The sequence below is a fragment of the Myotis lucifugus genome, unplaced genomic scaffold (genome assembly GCF_000147115.1).
Source record: "Myotis lucifugus unplaced genomic scaffold, Myoluc2.0 scaffold_471, whole genome shotgun sequence".
Classification (NCBI taxonomy): domain Eukaryota; kingdom Metazoa; phylum Chordata; class Mammalia; order Chiroptera; family Vespertilionidae; genus Myotis; species Myotis lucifugus.
The window spans coordinates 362,397-372,176 of NW_005871519.1; the positions used below are offsets into that span (position 1 = coordinate 362,397).

The following is a 9,780-nucleotide window of genomic DNA, read 5'->3' on the forward strand; positions in this document are numbered from 1 at the left end:
CGTGCTCTGCTTGTGTTCTGAGACGTTTCCACTCACGCCCGGCCTCCATGTCTCTGATGCCGTGTGATGCTTCTCCTGGGGGTGCTCCACCATTCACTCCTCTGCGGAGAGACATGCACCCGTGAACCAGCGTCCCCGAGGCCGTGCCTATGGGAGCAGTGACCGTGACCTTATTCGGGAAAGGGCTTGTGCAGATGTAATCAAGCTCAAAGGAGGGCTTGGATTAGGGGCCCTAACTGCAGTAGGGTGTTCCTATAAGAGGGAAAACGACTCACTCCCAGGCAGAAGGCCATGCGACGGGGACGGCGTGGGTATGTGTGTGTGTGTGTCAGTTTCCAAGCCAAGGAACGAGGATAGCTGGCCACACCAGCAGCTGGGAGAGACCGGGGCTGATTTTCTCCTGCAGCCCCAGGAGGAGCCCACCCTGCCCGCACCTTGATTTCTGGGGATGAGTATTTGGAGCCCCGTAGGCTGGACGAGCTTCAGTGTGGAGAGCTCTGGTCGCTGCCCACCTGCCTGGACCACAGTCTCCTAAGCTCCTGGAGAGAAGCGCCAGTGGGGGAAGGAACTCCCAGCTGCAGCCCGCAGTCTGTGGGCTTGGAGCAGGAGGGGGGTGAGGGTGCCTGGGGCACTGGCCTGCCCCTGCATCCTTGGTACCTCCCATCTCAATGCCAACTGGTGGGGCCATGGCTGATTTCTGCCCAGAGGGCCTGGGGACCAGTATGCAGGGCTGTGCAAGGGAGAGGCAAGAATAGCCTTGACAAAGCTCATCTTCTGCCCTAGCTGGTGCTCAGTGGTTAGAGCATTGGCCTGGGAACTGAAAGGTCTCGGGTTCAGTTCTGGTCAAGGGTACGTACCTCTGTTGCAAGCTCGATCCCCAGCCCCATTGGGGCGCGTGCCAGAGGCAACCAAACAATGTGTCTCTTGCACATCTATGTTTCTCTGTCTCTCCCCCTCCCCAAAGAATCCATTGATTCTTTCTAAAAATCAATGCAAAAAATATCCTTGGGTGAGGATGAACAACAACAACAAAAGCTCATCTCCATCTGTGCCCACTCCTCTAGTGCTGCATACACTCAGCACCCTCGACACCCCACCCTGTCTCTGCACGGTCTGCCTCCTGTCGTTACACCCTGGAGCCCATGCCTCTCTCTCATTCAATGATTTCTCTGGTGCTAATTGGGAAGAGGGAGTCAGTCACCCTTTCTGCCACATCATTTGACAGGAACCAAATGAATTAAGCCCATTTATTCCCACAGAGTGCTTAGAAGGGGTCTGGTACACAGTAGCTGCTCAGTAAATGAATGTCAGCGCCCTCCCCAGGCCCCCTCTCCAGGCATTCGGGGCAGTTGGTGGACAGGAAGTTCTGCTTCTCTGGTCCTGGTGAAAGGGCTGGTTGCAAACATGAAACAGTCCATTCATGACATGACACAGGGGCTGACAGGTGTGCAACAAGGCAGGTGGCAGGGCCAGAGTGCTGGTGTGCATGCATGTGTGCATGAGTGTGTGTGTGTGTGTGTGTGTGTGTGTGTGTGTTCCTACCTGTGTCTGTGCATGCAAGAGATGGCTGGGGCCAGGGGTGAAAGGTCTGGTGACTCTCACTAGGTTTTGTGTTTATTCTGGGAGCACTGGGAACCTCAGTGTTTTAAGTGGACAAGTGGATAAGAGTGTGGGGGGCAGCAGCCTAAATGGATCTGCATTTGGAAAAGATCGCCCTGCTGCATGCAGGACTGACCCAGGTGGGTCAGAATGACGGACAGACACTTGTTCCCCAGCCTGGAAAAAACTGTTGGTTGGGGCTTTGCCTACTGGCTCTTTATTTTATTTTATTTTTTAAATTTAATTTTGTTTTATTTCTTAAAGTATTACAAAGAGTATTACATATGTCTCCTTTTTTCCCCCCCTTGACATTCCCCCGGCCTCCTCTACCCCCCAGTGTTTTGTGTCCATTGGTTATTCTTATATGCATGCATACAAGTCCTTCGGTTGATCTCTTACCCCCCACACCCAACCCTCCCCCGGCTTCCCACTGTAGTTTGACAGTCTGTTCAATACTGCTCTGCCTTTGTATCTATTTTTGTTCATCAGTTTATAATGGTCTTTATTATCCATAAATGAGTGGGATCATGTGGTATTTTTCTCGGCTTCACAGGGGCTGTTTCAACCTCACAGGGGCTGTTTCAACCTCACAGAGGCCGTCTCGGCCTCACAAGGGCTGTCTCGGCCTCACAGCAGTCGTCTTGGCCTCACAAGGGCTGTCTCGGCCTCACAGCGGCCGTCTCGGCCTCGCAGGGGCCGTCTCAGCCTCACAGGGGCAGTCTCAGCCTCACAGGGGCCGTTTCAACCTCACAGGGGCCGTTTCAGCCTCACAGGGGCCATTTCAGCCTCACAGGGGCCATTTCAGCCTCACCGGGGCCGTCGCAGCCTCGCAGGGGCCATCGCAGCTTCGCAGGGGCCATTGCAGCTTTGCAGGGGCCATTGCAGCCTCACAGGGGGCGCCGCATCCCATGTTGGGGATGAAGGTGTGAGTCAGAAGCTCCTCTAGCTGTCTCTCCTGCTGCTCCCTTGTGTATCACTGATGCTGGAAGTTTCTGAGAGCAGTCTGCAGGTGCTGGACATCATACTTTAACTGGTCAACATGAAGTTTGGCATTCTGTCTTTTGTTGGGCGGCTCCTTGCTGGACAAAATCTCCAGGCGTTCTTGGTGGCTGAATATCTGGTATGCTTGCTTGGATTTCGTTTTCTACTAAGTGCACAGACTGCTTGTCTGCCGTTTCCCAGTGTCCCATGTGAGACTGGATCTGGTGGACCTGCTTGTGCGTTTGCTGGTACAGCGGTTCCATGTCACCGGCCCAGCCGGGTCCGGCTCCGGCTTCCTCCGAACCTGATTCTGCTTCTTGAGTGTGTCCCTTATGTATGTGAGGAGTTGAAATCTGCAGTTTGTTGGGTTGGGCTGCAAAAGCGCAGGTGGTTCCTTTTGTGCCACTAACACAGCTTGGGCGGGGATGTAAATTGAGTGGGGCGGGGTCTCTGGGAATCACCAGGGCGGAGCAAAGGGCAATGGCGTCTCTGCGTCTCTGCGTCCCGAGTGCCGGCGAGCAGCTCCTCGAGAAAGCCACTCTTGCTCTCCGACCCGCTGCAAGGCCGTCCCGCCTCTCCCGTAGGGGTCTGGGACCTCAGAATCCCGCCCCAAACAAGCTCAGTGGATTTGGGAGTTTGTAACCCCTTCTGATTGAAAAAAACCGCGCATCCAGTTGCAGCCCGCCTGGCGCGCGCCTCCGTACCTCTGTTCTCGGTGCCTCTGCACCTCCTACTCAGTCCCAATGCTCTTCTTTCTTTCCTTCCAGTTGTAGAGCTTCCACTGGGCCAGCTTTCCCATGGTTCTGAATGATAGCTGTTTGTCTTATAGTTGGTAGTTTCGATGTTGTTGTGGGAGGCAGCACGCACAGGTCTGTACCTTACGCCGCCATCTTGGTTCTCTGCCTACTGGCTCTTTAAAAATAACAGCATGAATGCTCTGTTAAGAGTAATATAATATACAATGCAAAGTGTCACCTTTACTCAGTGTCTTAGTCCATTCTGGCTGCTGTAACAGGCACCACAAATTGTGTGGCTTACACAGCGGAATTCACTTCTCACTTTCTGGAGGCTGAAATCCGAGATCAAGGCCTGGGCAGATTCCCTGTCTGGTGAGCACCCCCATCCTCACTGTGTCCTCACACGGTGGAAGGGGAGAGCGAGCTTCCTGGGCTCCGTTACCTGGGCACTAACCACATTCACAATGGCGCCGCCCCCATGACCTAGTCACCTTCCAAAGTCCCCACCTCCTGACACCATCACCTTGGGGATTAAGATTCAACATATGGCCCGGTCATCGTGGCCAGTGGTTGAGCATCAACCTCTGAACCAGGAGGTCATGGTTCGATTCCTGGTCAGGGCCCATGATCAGGTTGTGGGCTTGATCCCTGGTGGGAGGCATGGAGGAGGCAGCCAATCGGTGATTCTCTCTCATCATTGATGTTTCTGTCTCTCTCTCTTTCCCTCCTTCCCTTCCATTCTGTCTAAAAATCAATGAAAAAAATATCCTCAGGTGAGAATTAACAAAACAAAAAAATAAAAATAAATACATGTATTTTTTTTGCACTATTAAAACATGCTATAGCCAGCATCCCTCTGTGTGTGTGTGTGTGTGTGTGTGTGTGTTTGCAGGACTGTGCCAGTGTTTCACAAGGCTATCATCCTAGAAATTGCTTAGGGAAAGTATATAAATCTATATTTTTAATTAACAGGTAATTCCAAATTTTTAATCCACTTCTGTGCCAGCTCATACTCAAATTGGGAGTGACAGCCTGTTCCCCACCCCCCCTCCTTCATAGACTTGTCTCTGGGTTTTCACCTCTGCCCATTTGCTAGGTGAAAGGTCAGCATGGAGATGCCCTGTGATAGGGGATGGAGTGGAGGAGGCCCTAGGCTGCAAGGCCACCTAAACCCCCTTCCTCAGCCCCCTTCAGCAGTGTCAAAACAGCTACAGCTGCTCTGAGCCCATAGATTCTTCTGAATTCTGCTCGACTACGCCAATTGTGACCAGGTTCCTTCTCAAACCCTGTCCATTGCACTAACTATTGGGTCCAAGCCCCTCTGCCAGGGACTGGACCTTCTTGGATGCTGGGTCTTAGATGGAGAAGCCATGAGAGGTTGTGGGTGTATAAGAGAGTCTTTAGTGCAGAAGCCAGTGGACATGTAGCCATCAGACACCACAGTCCTTCACAGCAGTCCCATTTAGGCAGCCGCACACCGGCCGGTAAATACATATCCTTCCCACACAGCAGTGGAGTCTCTGCGCCCACAGTTATTATCTGAGCAGCCCACGCAGCCCCTAGACGCACCGCCTCCCATCGGAGCGGCGCCTGAGCTCTCTGCCTCAGCAGCTTCTGCAGCCTTTCCAGCTTCTCCTGCACACATAGGAGCCTCACCCTCTGAGCCTGCCTCAGCTTCTCCAGCACACTCCTCTAGCTGGTCAGTACCATGTGTTATACCATGAGACAAAGGAGGCCTCTACTCAGTAATGACATCAATCACTTGGATTATAGAAGAGCACAGTGCACCGTGATGTCACTGTGGCCTTGCAGCTGCTTACGGTATCTTAGCTTTGAACATTCTGATTAAGATTCCCATGTTCAGAGTGGCCTTGGCTGTTGGCATACTATCAACAAGGCCTTTTACCCTCTGAGTTCCCTTGACTGTCCGACGACTCTGGCGTGGTTCCCACAACCAGCCAGCCACCGAGCCACAACCCAGGTGTCTTCCCACACATCCATCCCATCAACCCTCATGGAGAACATTTGGGTAGACCCTGGGTGCTACCCAGTCTCTTGGCCCACCCTTCTGACCGTAGTCCTGGGCAGCCCCTCCCATGGGTACTCTCCAGCCCATCGCCAGCAGAGGGCTCACTCTAACCCAGGCCTCTCCTCACCATTCCCCGGCCTGAGACTCTTCCGTGGCTCCCTGTACCTGCCGAGGCAAGTATGCAGCCTTGTCTGGGACACAAGACCCCTTCACCTTCATTTCTGTGAGAGACACGAAGTGGCAAAAACGAGACTTTGAGTGTGGTCTTGCAAGATCCGGTGTCTAGTTGCACAGGCACAGGGAGCAGCGATCACAGGCTATTTATTCCTAATGTGCAAGAATCCCTCCCCGGGTCCTCACTGGCTGAGTACTATCGGGTTAACAGTCCCTCTCTCCCCCCAGGACATCACCTAGGTCTTATTGTCTCCTATTGGGTTATTTTAAAAAATGGGCTGAGGCCTTTTCTAGTTGCCTCCACCTCCCTTTGTCTAGTTGTGGCAGATCTTTCTGGAAGATGTGCTGCTGGTCATGTACACAGTTCTTTGTTCTTATACCCTCCCACCTCCTCCCTACATCCTGTTTGCCCCGGGGGAAATTCGGTAACCGACTGGCAGCATGCTGTTAGTTTTCTCCATGAAAAGTTAACTATGCTGAGGATGGACCACAGAGGCCTGTTTCCTACAGTTTCAGCCTGTCCCCCTCTGCAGGACCCGGGTGGGCAGGAGAGACGAGCCTCATGCTCCCGGACTGTCCTCTGCCCACCCCCTGGCTGGAACACTCTCCCCTCTTCTGCTTGACCAGCCCTCCTTTGCTGAGACAGTCCCCTGCGTCCCGGGCAGTCAGCCTACTCCCAGTGACGCTTCTCTGCTGGGCAGTCTGGGATCACCGGCTCCCAGCCAGACCCTGCATCTGCCTCACCAAGGGAGGAGCCCGGAGTCTGTCCCTGCTGCGTCCTGCAGCACATTCCTGCCCCAGGGCCCAGGGCCCAAAGCCTGGCTCACTGTAGGCATTCCAAGGGTGGATGAACAAGGGAGCAAATGACTGAGAGCACGTTGGGCAGCAATGAACTTCAGAGCCACCGCACCAAGAGCTGCAAGGTCCCGGCGGAGCTGGGACAGCGCTCACCTGCTGCAGCCCGTCCGTCCGGTGAGACCCGAGAAGGACGTTTCCGTGGGAGCGGCTTCCAGGGACCCTCGCCCTTGGCTGAGCTTGTCCCCAGGGCCCAGGCCTGTTGTTTGTTAGGCAGGAGCTGTCGGGCAAGCTCAGCACCTGACCTTGTCCGCCACATGACAGAAAGTCATAGTTATATGTTGTGATTTTTCAGTGTTTTTAGTTTACAAACCAACTGTTTATCACATGAAGACTCTGATCTATAAATAAATGTGAAAGCAGTGATGCGTCTGGCCTCTTCGGGCCTCAAGTTGAGGCAATGATCTGTAAGCATATTTGTCTGTGTCATTGATCCCTTTTTTATTAATGGCGTGGCTTTCGTTATGGCTATCCATCTCTTTTTCGATTACCAAAGCCCCTGCAAACCTTTGTTCCGGCGTGGCCCCAGGTCAGCTCCCGCGTCTGAGTGAGGTAGAGGCACGCCTCCTGGCTCAGCTCAGGGCAGCATTGATTTTCATGAGCCTTTCCATTCTTTCTCTCTGTTTTCAGTACTTCTCTGTTATGTAGAGACTAGAGGCCCGGTGCACAAAATTCGTACACGGGTAGGGTCCCTAGGCCTGGCCAGCGATCAGGGCTAATCAGGTTCCCTGCCTCCCCACCTCCCCGCCTCCTCTTTCCCTCGCTCCCTCAGCGCCCCGCCACCGCTGCTGGTTGCCCACCATGTTCTGTGCCGCCCCCTGGTGGTCAATGCACGTCATAGCGAGTGATTGAACTCCTGGTCTCCCGGTCGAACTCCTGAGGGGACACTTTGCATATTAGCCTTTTATATACTAGTATATAGATGCCAGCTTCATTTTCAGTGCGTGTCACCTATAGACCCATGAATTAAGGGTCAGTTGTTACATTTGTTTGTTAATCCTCACCCAAGGATATTTTTTTCCACTGATTTTTAGAGAGAGTAAAAGAGGGAGAAAAGGGGAGAGAGAGAGCATCAATGTGAGAGACACATGGATTGGTTGCCTCCTGCATACGCCCCCACGGGGACCAGGGTTCGAACCTGCAACCCAGAAACATGCCCTTCACCGGGAATTGAACCCAAGACCCTTCAGTGTGTAGGTCTATGCTCTAACCACTTAGCAGCACAGGCCAGGATGCTCTCTCTCTCTCTCTCTCTCTCTCTCTCTCTGTTATGTTGTTCCATTTCTTTCCTTTTCTTTTTTCATGGTGAAAAGTCTATTTTTCATATAAGGTGCTACTGCTGTTTTCAGAAATACAGAACTGAACAGAAGCATTTAGCATGCTGCCTCCTGTACACGGAAAACTGGGGCATCTTCAGACACTAAAGCGAGGGAAGAGGTGGCTAATGCCGTGTGTTGATGAGTTGACGAATCCCTTGGCAGTGCCACAGGCTGTCTTCCCCTCAAAGCAGAACCGTGATCACGCGGGCAGCCCTGGACAATTCTGAAATGCGTGCCTACGAAGGCGCAACGCAAGCCAGAGACAGAGACCAGTCCCACTCTGCAGGGGGACTGGTCTGGCCCTGGCTCCGCCCATTTTAAGAGCCGATACAGCCATCTTAATAGTTTGAGTTTCCCTCACCACGTACATTGGCAATCAGCATCACAGAATTTCTGAAGCATCAGCTGAATAAGCCCAGGTTTAAAAAACAGGCCGTTGTCCATATAACAACTGCTACCTCATCACTTCTGCTCAGTTATCACTTGTCCTACAAAAACCCTGTATCTGATGAATTGTAGTGAAAGCCTCTAGCAACTGTAACAGAGCCAGCTCTAGATGATCAGTATGAGGAAAAAGTGCCCGTGAAGGGGATGTGTCCATGGACAAGTGCAGTGTTTCTATTGGAGGTAAGCGGCAAGTTTCCTCTTGATGTTGGCAAAGGAATCTGCTCCCATGTCATCAGCCTGGCCCCGTTCCCACCTCTCCTTCCGTTTTTCTGAGGATACAAAAGGCTGTGCCGTAGCCGGGGTCTCCCCAGGGGACAATGTGACACGGCTCCCAGACATCTTCCACCCTGAGGTGTGGGTGGGGGTCTGAGATGAGGCCGGGCGCTGCGGCAGGGTGAGCGCTGGTGGTGAAGGTGCCCCACCCCAGGCTGAGGGACTCAGGGTGAGTCATGGTGGGATCATGGGACTCACTTTTGACACTTTTTGTTTTAGGATCATAGGTATAATTCCACGGTTTGATTCGTCCCAGGAAATGCACAACTTTGGCATTTGCACCAAATGCTTTAAATGCTGGGAGGTAGGAGCATACAGAAATGCTGCTTAGGTTGTAAATACATGGCAGGTGTTGTCTGGTAGCTGATGTTGCCCAGCTGCTAAAACACATGTCCAGGAAACCTTGGTCCCCACCATCAAAACTACCTGCTCGGAAGCAGCCACGGCAGCTGGCTGTACGCTTACACTGAAGGCTGACACACAAAGACTCTGGGATTGCAGCAGTCAGGCCAGCCGGGGCTGGAGCCGCCGACAATTCTCTCTCAAAAAGATCATCAATATTTGCGAGGACCAGGGTATCTGCACCCACGAACACACATTTTGAAAATTGTGTAAGTGACCAGCAGTGGAGCTTAGTTAAGGTAACACTCAACTCAGGCCTCTTCATTGCGGTCAGATGAGCAGAATCGCCACTGTCCAAACATCTGCCAGGAGGACTTCATCGAAGACTGTCTCTAAAACTGTCCTGCCAGGTGCTGCCGGGGCGGGGCCGCCGCAGCCGCAGGGGGGTGGCCCGACAGCTGAGCTGTAGCGAGGAGACGTGCTCGTTCCATTTCTTTTAAAAATATATTCTTATTGATTTCAGAGAGGAAGGGAGAGAGAGAAAGATAGAAATGTCAATGATGAGAATCATTGACTGGCTTCCTCCTGCTCACCCCCAACTCGGGATTGAGCCTACAATTCGGACATGTGCCCTGACAGGGAATCAAACCATAACCTCCTGGTTCATGGGTCGAAGCTCAACCACTAAGCCACACCGGTCGGGCTGTCTTTACATTTTTGACACAGGTACACCTTACCTTCCTGATAAAAGTTAAGCTGATTTCATTAGTTATGTAGGCTTTCTCATGACTTGTTGTCACTGACTTTGTTTTTGCTCTTTCTGTGGAAGGCTTTGCTGTCAGGTGGTTGTGTATTCAGGCAGGGCCTGGCAGGAAGGTCCATGAAACGCACTGCTCCTGGGTTACTTGCAGTGCACACGTGTGAAACCTCCCCGCAGGGCTGGGCGTCCCTGCTCTGTCACTTGGGTCTTGAGTCCGCTCTGGGAAACCATTCTGATCATTTCAGTGACTCACACTGCAACCTT

The 9,780-nt window shown here is 52.7% G+C and overlaps 1 pseudogene; it reads right to left on the bottom strand.

Moving 5' to 3' along the window:
* Positions 1 to 8,312: 8,312 nt before the first annotated feature.
* LOC102423846 overlaps positions 8,313 to 9,780 on the bottom strand; it is a 2,025-nt pseudogene continuing 557 nt past the window's right edge.